The 16,757-nt window shown below is 45.2% G+C and overlaps 3 non-coding genes across 3 annotated transcripts; 2 read left to right on the top strand and 1 right to left on the bottom strand.

Annotated features, from left to right (window-relative positions):
• Positions 1-6,449: 6,449 nt before the first annotated feature.
• On the bottom strand, positions 6,450-6,544 carry trnai-uau (transfer RNA isoleucine (anticodon UAU)). The gene is made up of 2 exons: positions 6,507-6,544; positions 6,450-6,485 (listed from the first exon to the last, which is right to left on the bottom strand). It is a non-coding gene; the product is annotated as a tRNA-Ile (tRNA).
• Positions 6,545-7,491: 947 nt separating this feature from the next.
• trnan-guu (transfer RNA asparagine (anticodon GUU)) lies at positions 7,492-7,565 on the top strand. Its single transcript has one exon. It is a non-coding gene; the product is annotated as a tRNA-Asn (tRNA).
• Positions 7,566-15,638: 8,073 nt separating this feature from the next.
• Positions 15,639-15,720, top strand: trnal-aag (transfer RNA leucine (anticodon AAG)). The gene has a single exon. It is a non-coding gene; the product is annotated as a tRNA-Leu (tRNA).
• The last annotated feature ends 1,037 nt before the right edge of the window (positions 15,721-16,757 follow it).

Here is a 16,757-nt window from a genome sequence, read left to right as displayed (position 1 = left end):
ATGGTGGAAATGGGCTGAGTATACAGGTCAGAGAAACAGTGATGGGAAAGAATGTGTAGTATGTGCATCAGAGAAACCTAACACCCAAGTAACTGATATACCATGGGGATCAGGAGACTGTAGAACCAGGCAACAAAGCTGGAGAAAGGAAAATTGCCGTCCATATACCACATATATAAGGTATCATATGATAGGGAATCGGAACTACTCGTATGAGAATATAGACTGTTCCGGATCCGCATGTGATAACCTTTGTAAAGGTGAGCTGCCGTTGTGTCAATACCACTGCATCCTGTTTGCTGGGGTAAAAAAGGGCATCTACAACTTGACCCACAGATGTCCAAAGTGGCCAAAAACGGCAGTGGACGCGGTCCCAAAGGAATGGAGTGTAGAGCCCAACTTACAAATCCGAGATTGCTATTGGAGGGAAAGTAGCACAGGAAGTAGTGTGGGAAATTACACAGGAGAGTGTGAAAGGATTTGGAATATAACCGATGCTCTTTATCTGATCCTCTCAGGAGGGGGATGGGCACCCCCTCCTTTTGTGTTAGACTATCAAGAAAATCAACTGGCCGATCTCTGGTGGCTTTGTGGCCCGGAGAAAGGGCTATTGGCAAAATTACCACAGAATTGGAAAGGACTATGTGCTCGAGTTATGTTTGCCCAGAGCATTGTGATACTACCGGGGGAAAGAGAAATTAAATCACAAAAAGTTAAGAGGGCATATACCCCTGACCCTACGATAAAATTGGACGCAATCGGACAGCCCTGCGGCATCCCGAATGAGTTCAAAGCTAGGAACGAAATAGCTGCAGGGTTTGAATCCCTCTTTGTTTGGATCACACCCAGCAAGAATACTGAGTGGATCAATTACATCTATTATAATCAGCAGAGGTTTATTAATTATACGAATGATGCCCTGGAGGCCTTAGGAGAGCAGTTGGATGCGACCAGCAAAATGGCGTGGCAAAATCGACAGGCGTTAGATTGGCTCCTGGCAGAGAAAGGAGGGGTGTGTGTTATGTTTGGGGATCAGTGCTGCACATTTATCCCTAATAACACTAATCCAGAGGGGTCATTTACACAAGCCATGAATAAGTTAAGAAATCTTAAGAAAGAAGTGAAAGAAAATGCTGGGTTTGGGCATGAGGTATGGAGTTGGCTGGACAGAATATTAGGAAGATGGGGGGCGTGGTTTGCCAAAGCTGGAGCTGTAGCAATCGCAACAATAATCATTCTGGGATTGATATTTTGTTGTTTTTTACCCGCCCTGAGATCCTTCCTTACCAGAGTGGCAGCGCGGCAGATGGTGACGCGGGTGCTAAGCAGCTCACGCTCGAGAGAAAAAACAGAGGGATGGGAAAATCTTGAGCCGCCCCCGCTGAGTGGATTCACAATGACCTTGGTCGAAGTTGAAACTCGTCACTCTGTAAAATAACTACAATAGTGGAAGATCACCTTGTGGAAACAACAGCACCTTGCTGAAGTCCGCACGAAACCAGGAGAACTTAGTCTGTACACAGGAATCAGTCTTTTTCCCTTCCCTAGACAAGAGTGGGAAGGTTTTTGGCTGATGACTGTCAGGGGCAGGCAATCTGGAGGAGCAACCCAAAAATCAGAACCGGGATAGACAAATTATGATAAAGTTAGAATAGGGACACTGATCCCTGACCAAAATATTCGGCTCCTCCACATCGCCTGCAAAGAGTGATTAAAATAAAATGCAAATGGGATCGAGCGAGGGGATTATTGAGCTTGGTAATTGGGATGAGGCTAGGGAATAGCCTCAAAGGGGGGACTTGTAAGGGAAATTGTACTGGATATTGTATGAGTTTAGTATGGAATTCAGATTCACAGGTTTTAGTAAAATGATAAAGTAGATTTAGGTCTTAGTGAAATGATAAAGTAGATTTAGGTGAATAGTGAGATGGGTATGTAACCAATGTAACCTAAAGTAACTTCGTGTGACCGAATATAATCAAGTGTAGTCGATATGATTAAAGCGGAGGAACTAGAGGAACTAAAGAAGTAATATAGCAATCACTGATTAGCAAAAGCAGACAATAGTCACTTAAGAAAACAAGGAAGACTGCTCGGTGGTTCAACTTAATAGTGGACCATAAACCAGCAGAGAGAATGTCTTCTCTTCTAAACACATTAGTGGACCATAAATCAGCAGGGGGGATGTCTTTTCTTCTAAACACTTTCGGCCTTAGATTACAAAACCACGATTATTGTACAAACAGAAAAGTTCAGATAAGAGCAAGAGTTATAACCACCATGGTTTAAGAAACGAAGAGATATAACAGGGAACGACCGATTGCAAAGAAAACAGATAAAGGGTCAACTAAAAATAATGGTGGCCAAAGAAAGAGCGGGCTGTAGGGTAAGATTACAACCAAGGACAGACAGTAAAAGGGAGATAAGGATCTTGAGATAGGAGGCTGAAATGTACATAAAAGAGTGTAAGCCCAAGGGCTCTTTGGAGTGTTCCGGACGCTCCCGGCTTTGTCTCTTGTGATGAGAAATAAAGTCTATTGCTTGAAAGATCGCTGCTCAGACTCTCTGTTTTAAACCGATGTGAACGAATTGTCGTCCTGGGGAACCACGACATGAGTGCCTGGAACAAGCTGCCAGAGGTAGTCGTAGAGGCGGATACAATTTTGTCTTTTAAAAAGCATTTAGAGAATTACATGGGTAAGATGGGGAGAGAGGGATATGGGCCAAATGTGGGCAATTGGGTCTAGCTAAAGGGTTAAAAAAGGGGTGGCACGGACAAGGTGGGCCGAAGGGCCTGTTACCATGCTGGAAACCTCTATGGCTCTATGATTTAAGTAACCAACTGGTGGGATGATATTTGGAATTGGGATACAAACTTACAGATGCAACCGTGAATAGGAATTGCTTCACACATTGTGATTATTGGTATCATTATGATTTTGATGTATATGTTGATTATGTTTAAACATTGGAAGGTTGAGATGGAAGTTAATCACTTAACCATGTCCAAAAAACCAAAGAACAGCACGTAATTTTCTGCCATACAAGCTCCACTTCTGAGTGCATCCTTCAGCTGATATTTTTCTTTACGACATAAATCGCAGCATGGAGATTAGCGTCTCGACTTCCCAAATCGTTTCTCTACCGATCTCAATCAGGACAAAATGCCCGGAAAATTGACCTGACTGCTTTTGTGAACCTGGGAACAAACCATTCGCGGAGAAGCAAACTTAGTGGAGCTGTAAATACTCGTTGCGGTTATTGTACGGCATTTTAACTGTAATTTAACACAGTGGCTCACTGGACCGTAATAGACCGCCCCGTCCTCCACATTGAGAGCGCTGATTTTGAGGTAACCATTCTGCTTCGACCTGTCAGCAGCCGCCAGATATCGTCCAGAAACTTCATCTTCCTTCATTCTTAATATTTTGGAAATAATCCACCTCAGTGGCTGTGCCTGTTTCTGCTGATACCACTGCATGTAGTTCATACCCTTGTCTCCATAGTTACAATCAGAATCCTCTTCTGATGCAGTTATTGTCACCCGTGACTGAGTTACTGGATCTGCGCACAGTCCGGCTGTAAAGGCAGAAGAATGAAATATCAAGAGTTAATGTAGATGTGTTTGTGTCTGTGATAGTTTGTGGAACCTCCATTCTACGCATCACATTGGGCGGCACGGTGACATAGTTGTTAGCACTGCTGCCTCACAGCGCCAGGGACCCGGTTCAATTCTAGCCTCGGGTCACTGTATGGAGTTTGTACATTCTCCCCGTGTCTGCGTGGGTTTTCTCCGGGTGCTCCGGTTCCCTCCCACAATCGAAAGATCTGCGGGTTAGGTAGATTGGCCACGCTAAATTGCCCCTTAGTGTCAGGGGAATTAGCAGGATAAATAGGTGGGGTTATGGAGATGGGGCCTTGGTGAGATTGTGGTCGTTGCAGACGTGATGGGCCGAATGGCCTCCTCCTGCACTGTAGGGATTCGATGATTCTCCATTCTATGAATATTTCAGATTGTTAATTAAGCTGCCATCTGTGTGTATCAATATGTTTATCTGGCTTGATGAACTTTTTCCAGTACTTACTGTGCAAGAGCGTCGCCAATAAGATCATAAACATGTCTCACTGAACCCCCTCAGTAAGTCGGAATGGAACGAGTCAGAGATTGAGAAGGAGAGGGGGAACCCGGGCTCTGTTCAGCTGATTGCAGTGTGTGTGTGTGTCTGTGGGGGGGTGAGGTGAGGTGGGGTGGGGTGGGGTGGGGTGGGGGTGGGTGGGGGGGGAGAGGGTGGGGGGGGTGGGGGGTGGGGGGTGGGGGGGGAAGAGGGCGGGGGGGGTGGGGGTGGGGGAGGAGAGGGTGGGGGGGGGGTGGGGGGTGGGGGGGGAGAGGGCGGGGGGGTGGGGGGTGGGGGGAGAGGGCGGGGGGGGTGGGGGGGGGGAGAGGGTGGGGGGGAGTGGGGGGTGGGGGGGGGAGAGGGCGGGGGGGGGGTGGGGGGTGGGGGGGCGGGGGGGGGAGAGGGCGGGGGGGGGGGGTGGGGGGGGGAGAGGGCGGGGGGGGGAGGGGGGGGTGGAGGGGGGAGGGGGCGGGGGGGGGGGCGGTGACTCTACTGCTGTGACATCACAAGCCGACCATACATCCAGATTTCAGTTTGTGACGCTGGGGCTTGAATTTGGCGCCGTCTGTCGGCAAATGCTTTTCATTGCACGTTCGGATTTTCCTGTTGAGTTTATTCAGGATTTACTGTAATAAATAACCAAGACAAAAATGCTGCCCAGATATCTAAATTGGAGCTCTTTAGATACTGATTTTGTTACTGTTGATATGTATTTGGGAAAACGATGCGAAACCTGCGGAAATCATTGCTGGAGTTCTCTGTTCAAATCCTGGAGACGACGAAGTCGAGAGAACGCCAAGTCTTCGGAGAAATTGGGGAAGTTATCAATCCGAATAGTGCCAGGGATTAACAGACTAATTTAATTTATTTTGCTGAGAAGCAAGATGGTACTAATGCGACTTAATTGATTTTTTCAGAATGTTCTTTTCAGGGAGTAAATGTTGTGTTATTGATACATTGCAAAGTCACTGCCTCTCCTAACACCGCTTCGCCTCTCGCATTTGAATCATAAAGTTAAATTTGTGCCAATTTTGTCTCTATCGACAAAACTGATCATTTTGCAGAATGTCATTTAATACTTAGGTAAGAGTAAATGTAATTAGGTTGTAAGATAATGTTTTCTGTCAATGCTTAAGAACAAACGGATGGGGAGAGGTGTATTTTCCTTACACTGAGAGATGGGTAAGTTTGAAGACTGTTGTTGTCCTATTTCAAACAGGGAACCTTTCGCACGTTAGGTGAAAGTATTAAACACCACACTTCAGAAACAGATAAAACATGGCTCTGAAGTACAATCAGACTGCACGGTTCGACATTCCAGCTGGACCCAGGGTTATAAAACATCGCATTCGTAGTGTAGTGATCGTCACATTCATCTACACACGAAAGGTTCACGTTTCGAAAACATGTGTACATACTTTTAATCACAGAGTGAGGAAAAGAGCAATAATTCACGTTTATTGTTGAATATCGACAGAATACCGTGTCTTACACTCTGTTACATTTAGCCTTCCCCTTCATAGTTCTGTACACATTCAAACCCGACAGAATATCATTCACTGACTCCCATTTCCAGCTCTGACGGTTGAGAAAGCTTCCCTCAAACCTGCACATTCCGGCTGATTCTGTTCCTCTGTGTCAGATTATTAAAGGCTCCTGCAGCACCACATTCGTTAATAATAGTGGCTCGAAGCCACATTTCAGATGGGGAAACAAACCCAACAATGATTCTCCCGGCTCCAGCTCCACAGTGAGTGAGACAGGGACAAGCATCAGGATTTTACCCCACACTCTCCAATCACCTGCTGACAGCAGAAAGTCGCGACTGCAGTTGCATCTGTACGTTGTTTTAAACTTGGAGGGAGGATCAATAATTTATTGTTAACAATTAACCGAATACAGTATTTCACACTTCCCCATCCCTCTATAGTTCTGCGCACACTCAAACACAATATATTTCCCTGACTCCCGTTTCCAACTCTGACGGTTCAGAAAGCTTCTCTCAAACCTGCATATTCAGATTCTTTCTTTCGTTCGTTGAACATAAGCGTCGTCGACCAGTATTTATTTGCCCGTCCCAAGTTGAGAGGCAACCACTTTGCTGTGGTTCTGGAGTCACGTGTCAGCCAGACCAACTACGAACAGCAGATTTCCTTCACTCACGGACATTAGTGAATCATCGGTCAATGGACACTGGTTGCATGGTCATCAGTGGATTCTCACTTCCCATCGTCTTTACTGTATTCAAATTCCACCAGCTGTCGTGGTGGTCCCCCCAGAATCTTCGCTGGACGAGCGATGATACCGCGTGGCCAACGTCTCACCTAAAGCATCTGCTCCAGGTGAAGCTCGAACTCACAACCGTGGCATCGCCCGCTGGTTGTACTGCTGTATAAGTACCACGCGCTAACCGATTGCGCCACTGGAGCAGTATTCGTTGCTGCTTTGCGTCATATTATTAATGGCTCCACCAGCGACACCTCCGTTAACAGACACACAAAACCGCATTTCAGTCGGGGAAACAACCCCATCAATGATTCTCTCTTCCACGTATCCACAGTGAGTGAGACAGGGACAAGCAGCAGCATTTCACCCCGCACTTCCCAGTCACCCATCCGCTGCCAGCAGAGGGCGGCGACTGCAGCTTCAACCAGTGGGTTACTGCACATCTCTGGGACACAAGATCCGACTTGGTTCAAACCTCCTAATACACCGAGCACAGGCTCAGGGAAACAAAGGCAGCTTAAATCCCGCTCACTGAACCTTCGAGCAGCATTTACACAATACACGAGTGAGCCATAAACAATATTCAGACCAACTTTCCAAAACTTTTCACTGATAAATTCCTCCATTTGAGTGAAAAGCTGAGTGTTGTGAATCTGGGAATGAGCACAATGGGATTTTTGTTACCCAGTGACTTGTTTCCCACTGTTTGCCCGTCAGGTTTGCAATTCCATTTGTGTTGTATATTGAAGTGAATCTCATTTCAAAATGAGGGGAAAAAACAGTAAATATTAAATCTTTGAACAAATTCTGACGGAAATGGATCACAATATTTGGATGGAGGTGCAGCTGTGAATGGTGTTATTGATGATTGAGTGGAAAGTATTGGTTCCTTGGGCTTCTGGTGGTCAGTTCCCTTCTCTCCCGTTGAACTCTTGTGATAAGAGACATGGATACATTTTACCTGCACGTTCATAGGAGAAAGGGAATACCCGCTGCATCACAGCAATACTACGGGATCAAAATAACCAAAGCGACTTATATAGGATTGTAAACGATGCGGTCGTGCTGTAGTTCTGGAACAGATTCAGCAGAAATATAAGTGTGGTTATTGACACCCTGGTTTCGAATATCATGCAAAGTTGGTGTCTCAGTCTCTGTGGCGCAATTGGTCAGCGCGTTCGGATGTTAACCGAAAGGTTTGTGGTTCGAGACCACCCAGGGACGGAGCTCTTAGCGTTTTCTCACATCAGCATTCAAACGCAAGCAGTTGTGGGGTTGGCAATGGGTCCGTGGGCGGCAATAAAAATATCTCTGAAGTGCTACCGGCTGTGCTGTTATCTGGTGTTGCCAACGTTATTTAATGACTATCGATTTCAAATATATTACATATAACATTATATGCGTGCAGCCATTATACTGTTAAGCTTAACAATTAGAATAGAAACATTAATTTGTGGCTGAGCATTTGTTCCAATTCCATATTCCTGTTCCCAGTCATTGTTGGATAGATCAGAAATCTGCCGAACCCAGACTGAAATGTGTTCAATAATGGAACATCTACAAACCTCTGGCGTAGAGAATTCCGAAGATTCGCTATCGTTTGAGTGATGCAATTTCTCCTCACCTCAGACCTAAATCATCAGCGCCTTATCCTGAGATTGTATCCCGTGTTTTAGATTCCCGGACCAAGGAGAATATTATCTCAGCATCCACCATTCAAACTCGTAGAATCAGAGAATCCCTGCAGTACATAAGGAGGCCATTCGGTACACCAAGCCTGTACCAATAACAATCCAACCAACACTATATCCCCGCCAAACCACACATTCACCTTGCTCGTCCCTCTGACACTGAGAGGCAATTTAGCATGGCCAATCCACCGAACCCACACATCTTTGGACCGTGGGAGGAAAGGGGAGCCAGAAGTAAATGCACACAGACAAGGGGAAAACGTGCAAACTTCACACAGACAGTCAGACGAGGCCGGAATTGAACTCGGGTCCCTGCCGCTGTGAGGCAGCAATGCGACATTCAGTCAATATTGTGTGGGTTTCATTGAGATCTCCTCTTATTCTGCGAAATCCGGAGAATTTCAGTTTAATTCCGTCAGCCTGTCATCACAGGGAAACGCCCTCATCCCAGAGAAGAATCTAGTGAACCTTCGCGGTACCGTCTCCGATAAATGTATAGCCTACACTGACGAAGTGTCATCGTCATTCAAAACGTTGACTTTATCCTCTCTCCACAGATGCTGTAAAACCTGTTGTTATTTTGCGGCATTTTCTGTTTTTGATTCAGTTTCCAGCATCCTCATTATTTTGCTTTTATTCTGTCTTAAATGTAGAGACCCAAACTGCACACACTATTCCAAATGTGGTCTCAACAAAACCCTGAACAACTGTAGCAAGACTTCAAACACTTCAAAACTTAACTCCCTGCTGAAGGCTGGAAGGAGAGGGTGACAGTGGATAATTGGCACTATGTACATTCCTGTAATCAGTAACTGGGAGGATCAGGAAGATGATGTTTCTGTGTCTCTTTATACTGTCATCTCTAAACTCCATCTCCTCTCAATACCCTGTGTCTTACACTCTGTTTTCCAGGTAAAACTCGTTGTCACCAACTGTCTGTGTCTGTATCAAGCAGCTAATTGACCCTGGGAGCTGACCGGCCAGAGGGAGCTGGATGAGAAGCAGCGACAGAAACAGGAAGAGAAGCGACATGATAGTGTTTAGCAAATGACTTGTGCCAGTTGCTCTCAGTGATGAATGCCTGCCGTGTGTTAACTTGTAAGCTTCACAGGAGCCACAGTGATGAGTTTGGTGGGTTTTGGAAACTGAAAGTGCCACATGAGCAGCTTGCGGGACTATTTCACCTCACTGTCGATTTCATGCTCCAGCGAACAGGAATCGCTCTTCTCATTGGCTGATGCACTCACTTGTGTTCGATCTAAACATGACAATTTCAAGGAGAAACTTGTTTTTGGTGAATAAAAAGTCTGAAATAAAAATAGAAGACAGATGGTTCATGGATAAATTAATGTTTTAAGGGACATGCATCAGCCTCCCTGATGGTCCAGTCGTTCAGATTCGGCCCTTTCACCACCGTGGCCTGGTTTCGATTCCCGGTCAGGGAATGTGACAACCCTGCGTTCAGGCTTTGACAAAGGGTCATCTAAACTCGAAACGTTAGCTCTTTTCTCTCCTTACAGATGCTGCCAGACCCATTGAGATTTTCCCTTTTGATTAAAGTGAGCAACTGATTGGCTTGGCGGACGAGTTTAGTTGCTCCACCAGTAAACGGGAACTGCTTCAAGTGCGCACATGGCTATGTCGTGTAGTGGTTCTCACGTTCATTTCACACGCGGAAAATCCCCAGTTCAAGATCGGGCCGAAACATTTCCAAATGATTTCATTTCAAAGTGATTCAGATTTCAGAATTATTCCCGTTTCTCATGAAACATTAATTGAGCTGTTGAGTTTTTTTTAACAGCATTTAACACGGGAATCTCTGGTAAAGAATATAAAAGGGAAAGTCTGTGATAGCGAGCAAGACAGGATGGATTAACTGGCACAAGGAATAATGGACAAGGGCAACATTGGTTGCTTCCCATTATTTTGAATCTTTGCTGCTTTTCTGGGTGAACTCCAGCTCTCCATTCCTCTGGCAGTGTCACCACTCAAACTGAGTCCTTCTCCATCCCGCTTTGCTAATCTCACAGTTACGGCTTTCTGAATGAAAACTGTTTGCAATCAGTCGAAGTCAAATTGATTAGTCTTTCATTCAGTGAGAAGTTTTCTTGTCATTTCGCCCGAGAATTTTATCCCGAAATGAGTGATATTTCTCTCAATGCAAACGATTAAATCTGACCCATTGCCACCCAGAATTTACCTTGTATCACCATCTCTATCGGCTGCGCTTTGCATCCTATCAGTTCCTTTCACTTTCTGTGCTTGTTCTTGACTTGTTCTCTATGTGACATTTTCCATTCGGAAGCAAAACTGCAAATCTCACTCCACTGATTCTCGCAGAGCTGCTTTGGACAAAGCGCTGGGCTGTTTATAAAAAATATTAAATGTTAATATATCGAAGGCAGTCTGCGACCCTGAAAGCTGGACCACCAATATCTCATTTGCCTTATTCTCCCAGACACTGATTGCAGCAACGTGCGCAGTACCAATTATCCGCAGGCACAAACTCCTTCCTGTCTGTTAAGATTTGAAATTGTTTATATTTTCACACTGGCTTCCATTGTGAGGGAAACAGAGCTGTGATAAGCTGATGTTGTTCAGTACATTTACCGCAGTAAGGTTCATATCAGTTCGATGCTAACATTGCTCTTTGAATGTGGTGAGCTACAGTGGAATTTAATGCAGTTGAAGGTAGTTTACCCATTTGTCCAGGAGGAACCAGCTAGGGCACTGTAAATATGAATTGTTGTGGGTAATTGACGGGATTGTGTAATGGGACTGATATTTCTCCCTCCTGTTCAAATTGGCACAAGTATTGGGCGAGCATTTCCAAACTGCTGTCGTGTGGTGGGTCCCGTGGTGTAACGGTGAGCACTCTGGACTCTGAATCCAGCGATCCGAATTCAAATCTCGGCGGGGCTTCGCCTTTCTTTGCCAAATGCTGGTGATTGATTTGCTGAAGGGCGTTTCGCTTAATTTTCTCACGATGTACGAACTGCGATTACAATGCACATTGCTGAGCCTCTGGCGCCAGATGCCTGCAATGTCAGTGTTTTTCATCTTTTCGACAACTCTTTAACTCCTCTGTTGAAAGGAAGAAGCAGTTGGTGTCACACAATAACAATTCGACTGGAGTCTGCGAATTATTGAGCAAATGTGTGTGTGTGTGTGTGTCTGAGAGAGAGAGAGAGAGAGAGAGACTCGATACGTGTGTGTGTTTTGGGAGAAAAATCTAGTGTCTTCGGTCAGAATGCTGTTGATTCCAAGGTGTAACGGTTCGCACTCTGGCCTCTCGCCTCCGATCTCTTTTTGTTTAAATTGGGACAAATAACTGAGTGAATGTCTCCTGTCGGTGGACCCCATGCTCACTGTGGCTTCCCTGCCTCTCAGCGCTTCGTATTCTTAGCAATCGTTCTCTGGGGCTGATGCAATGATGCCAGGAGAGTCTTTCGCTGCAACATCTGCAATTGATTGCGGTGGAATTTGCTGAAATTTCCTCAATGTTTATATTTCCACGTTCTGAGAATTTAAAATTAAATGCTCTTCAGAAAACCCATCATCGGCTTGAGCAAAAAACAACAATCCTTCACCGAGTTCTGAACTCCAATTGCTGCATTCAGAGTCCAGAGTGCTCACCGTCACATCACAGAACCAGCAACAGAGCCGTCAGGTGCAAATGGTCACTCAAAGCACGTGGCCTTTCTCATTCAATGTGCCAGTAACGGCAAGTGGGTAAAATGCTTTGGGTGACCATTTGCAGCCGGCTGCTATGTTGTAGGTTCTCTTGTCTCATGGCGAGCATTCTTCTAATATACAGAGAAAATAAATTCATTCCACTTAATCTCTCCTCCCAGGACAACCGCCTCATCTTAGGATTAAATCCAGTGAACCTTGGTTAAACATAGACAGCGAGAGAATCTAGGGAGCAAAGAGCAAAAGAGGGAACAGTGATCGATGCACAGATAGAGAGACTGAGAGAGTGATAGAGTCTGAGGCAGGTCTCCAGCGACAAAAAGAGACAGAGAGGGACAGAAAGTGGGGCAGACACCCAAAACCCAATATACGCAAAATAGCTGTCTGAACCCACAAGCATGGGGTCATCTGGATGGGTGAATAAGGATTAAGTGAATGTCCGCAAGCACTGTCACTTTTTGAAAATGTCTGGATTCTCTGTGAGTGTGTTGTGCTTACAGAAGACTTGCAGAGTGTGCTCAGATTCTCAAATCACACCACAGAGCCGCCAGATGCAAATGATCACTCAAAGCATGTGACCTTTTTCATTCTATGCGGCAGCAACAGCAAGTGTCTCAAATGCTTTGAGTGACCATTTGCAGCTGGCTGCTATGTTGTAGTTCCCTGCTCTAATGGTGAGCATTATTCTAATCTACAGAGAAAACAGACGCGTCCCACTGAATCTCTCCTCCCAGGACAACTGCCTCATCACAGGATTAAATCCAGTGAACCTTGATGAAACACAGACAGCGAGGGAATAGAGGGAGCAAAGAGCAAAAAAGGGAACAGTGTTCGATGCACGGACAGAGAGACTGAGGAGTGAAAGAGTCTGAGAAAGGTCTCCAGTGACAAAAAGAGACAGAGCCGGACAGAGAGTGGGGCAGACACCTACAACCCAATATACATACAATGGATATCTGAACCCACAAGCACGGGGTCCTCTGAATGGGTGAATATGGATTAAGTGAATGTCCGCAAGTATTGTCACGTTTTGAAAATATCTGGATTCTCTGTGAGTTTGTTGTGCTAACAGAAGACTTACAGTGTGTGCTCAGATTCTCAAATCATATCCCATGTGAGCCAATTGCGCCATGTCACGGGAAATAAACGAACAAACTCCACGACTTATCCATTACAAAGCAAGAGGTTGCCTGGGGTTTGAACCGGGGAGGCCTTTCACAGTCATGCAGATTTTAACACCCGAAGCGGGAATCGTACCTTAGACCAACCATCGTTGGAAAACACGCATCAACTAAATATATTTTCATTACTATCTAAAAGCGGATCAGACATCTGCACTGAAAAGTGATAATGTTGGAAAAACTCAGGAAGTCAGCCAGCGTGTGTGCAAAGGGAAACAAAGATAAACTTTCACCTCCATGATCTTTCATTAATATTGGGAATGTTTAGAAATGTAGGACGTTTAAAACAAGTGAAATCCAGCAGGGAGGAAACATAACAACATCTGGTGTGGTGGAAGCTAGGAGAAAATAAATGAGGGCAACAGACAATGACAGAATGATTACACCACAGAATGAGATGATTACAAAGTTACTTGCACAACTCACGTGCGTTGTGGGTGAAGGGGAAACCAGAGGACGTACTGTACATATATTTCAACAGAACCGCAGTAATGAGGTTGGTGGGCTTGAAAATTGAACCTTACACATAGAAACATAGGAACATGGGAATTGGGAGCAGATGTAGGCAAATTCAGCCCTTTGGTCCTGCTCTGCATTCAATCAGATCATGGTTGACATCTCCTTGATCTGAAATCCACCTCCCCACCTGTAAGAACATAGAACATAGAACATTACAGCGCAGTACAGGCCCTTCGGCCCTCGATGTTGCGCCGACCAGTGAAACCAATCTAAAGCCCCTCTAATCTACACTATTCCAATATCATCCATATGTTTATCCAATAACCATTTGAATGCTCTTAATGTTGACGAGTCAATTCCATGACCCAGCTCAATCCGTGTTGTCACTGGCTGAAGGAGGCAATCATGTTCCATCCAAACAGGACATTTTGAAGGAGAAACGTGTCACAAGTGAAAAAGATCTGAGATGAAAATAGTTTAGCAAAGGGATATATGTTAAGTCAGTTTGAAAAACACAGTTCACCGGTTTCCCTGGCAGTTCAATGGTTCATGTTCAGCACTCCCCCAGTGATGTCTGGTTTCAATTCCCGCTGAGGAAAATAAGAGTATTTGCTCTCAGCAAACCATGAATAATGATCTGATTTTCTCTCTGATCGAAAACAGATCTATTAGAATCAGCCGAGCAAGTTTATATCAGAGCTGGAAATTTCACATGTGCAACAGTTCAAGAACAAACACAGAAAAAGGACAGTGATAGGCTGCAAAATGCAAACGATTGAGATGTTGATGCAAGGTAAAATCTGTCTGGTAATGGGTCAGATTTTGCTGTTTATATTGACACTGAATAATGAAACTTTTCCCTCACTCTCCATTGAAAAGCATTTGGAAATGTTTCTGTCCGGTTTCGAACCGTCGGAAGCGAAAGTGATAATTGCACTTGTGTTCGTGGTATGTTGTCATTAGCTGAACACATCATGGTGTTGAAGCAGAAGGTGCCGTTTTGCAGGAGAAAGCTGTTTGTGGTGAAAGTGGTCTGGCGTGAAAATTAAAGGAAGAAAAGCAGCGGGGGTAAATTAAATTCTAAAACACCCTGTAAGCTGCTGGTCTGGTGGTTAGATTTTGACTCTTTCTCTGCTGTTTAGATTACTGGTCTGGAATGGAAGATTTATTGCTCCTATCCAAACTCTGAAAACAAATGTGAGTTATTGCCTGGATGAAGATACAAAACATAATATGGTGCTTAAGTGCAGACCCTGAGCAAATTCAAAGAACAAAGAACAGTACAGCACAGGAAACAGGCCCTTCAGCCCTCCAAGCCTGTGCCGCTCCTTGGTCCAACTGGACCAATCGTTTGTATCCCTCCATTCCCAGGCTGCTCATGTGACTATCCAGGTAAGTCTTAAACGATGTCAGCGTGCCTGCCTCCACCACCCTACTTGGCAGCGCATTCCAGGCCCCCACCACCCTCTGTGTAAAAAAGGTCCCTCTGATGTCTGAGTTATACTTCGCCCCTCTCAGCTTGAGCCCGTGACCCCTCGTGATCGTCACCTCCGACCTGGGAAAAAGCTTCCACTGTTCACCCTATCTATACCCTTCATAATCTTGTATACCTCTATTAGATCTCCCCTCATTCTCCGTCTTTCCAAGGAGAACAACCCCAGTCTACCCAATCTCTCCTCATAGCTAAGACCCTCCATACCAGGCAACATCCTGGTAAACCTTTTCTGCACTTTCTCCAATGCCTCCACGTCCTTCTGGTAGTGCGGCGACCAGAACTGGACGCAGTACTCCAAATGTGGCCTAACCAGCGTTCTATACAGCTGCATCATCAGACTCCAGCTTTTATACTCTATACCCCGTCCTATAAAGGCAAGCATACCATATGCCTTCTTCACCACCTTCTCCACCTGTGTTGCCACCTTCAAGGATTTGTGGACTTGCACTCCGAGGTCCCTCTGTGTTTCTATACTCCTGATGACTCTGCCATTTATTGTATAACTCCTCCCTACATTCCTCCCTACATTCAACAGGAGGTTCTCTTGTCATTTCTGGCAGGAAATTGGGAAGCAACGAGCTTAAGGACAGTTTAAATGATGCCGGCCCTTCACTGCAGCTCATTGTGTTGCTGACGTGAGATGATTTCTGTTTGTTACTTACCTGAATCAGTGAAGGAGCAGGCTCATGCCTCCTGTTGGCCTTTCCAAACTCCATTGCTTTTAATGAATTTCAGTAACATTATCAGTAAATAACATGCTTGCGAGGTGCGTTAATGTGGTAGCGTGGCCGAGCGGTCTAAGGCGCTGGATTAAGGCTCCAGTCTCTGCGGAGGCGTGGGTTCGAATCCCACCGCTGCCAGACTGGATTTAAGTTTTTGTCGAACAGCTCGGATTGAGTGCAGGAGTGCGTGCGGTGTCGTTTTCGTCAGGAACAACGAGCAGAGACATTACTAACTTAAAAAGTTGCTGGGGTAAAGCAGCGTGTGTGCAAGTGGCTCCTTTCGAGAGCACACACAGGCTGAATTTCTGACTGCCGAGTTAAACAACCTGATGAAGGAGCAATGCTTCTGAAAGCCTTCAATTACAAATAAACTTGTTGGACTTTAACTTGGTGTTGTGAGAATTCTTACTGTACCCACTCCAGTCCAATGCCGGCATCTTTGCATCATGATATAAATAACAGGATTACAAACAGTGAGACTGTATTCCCTGCCCAGGAAATAAGGTGATGGACTTGAATTTTCTAACTGCAGTTCAAATCCTATCATGTACACTTCCCATCATTCCTCGTTCTAACCAGATATTTTCAGAATTAACCTGGCTCTTGTGATCACCACCGAATTACAGAAACACGGTGATGACCTCTGGGCAAGCAGATCCGGTTTACTGGAGAAACAACTAGACTGGCTCCAGAAGCCCATCTTTTGCCCAAAGCAATTGATATTACATTGTCTCTGCTGATTCCTCCTGTCAAAATGAATAATGATACTTCCTCTGCATTAAGGTTTCGTAATAACATGTTCGAGAAAAAGTATTCATGATGTTTAAAGCAAATCAACTGAACACCTGACATTTGCAACATTTGATCACTTTCCCCCACAAATGCTGCTGCCTAGAATTCAATGCCTCAGAACACTCACCGACGCTTTTAACAGAGGTGATCCCTATCAGATGTGGTGCTGCAGGGAACGGAATTAATGGAGTAGGATTGGCTCACATGTCCCATGGAGTCTCCTCCACAATTTAAGGAGATCATGATGAATCCCAGGAATCAACATCAATTTCCAAACGTATCCTGATGGCACTTAATTTCCACAGATTCCAAAAAAATCTCTCTTCATAGAAATCCTACAGTGAAGAAAGAGGCCATTCGGCCCATCGAGTCCGCACCGCCCA

This window comes from Mustelus asterias, unplaced genomic scaffold (genome assembly GCF_964213995.1).
Source record: "Mustelus asterias unplaced genomic scaffold, sMusAst1.hap1.1 HAP1_SCAFFOLD_216, whole genome shotgun sequence".
In the NCBI taxonomy this organism is placed as follows: domain Eukaryota; kingdom Metazoa; phylum Chordata; class Chondrichthyes; order Carcharhiniformes; family Triakidae; genus Mustelus; species Mustelus asterias.
This window is presented reverse-complemented; position numbering and strand designations above follow the sequence as displayed.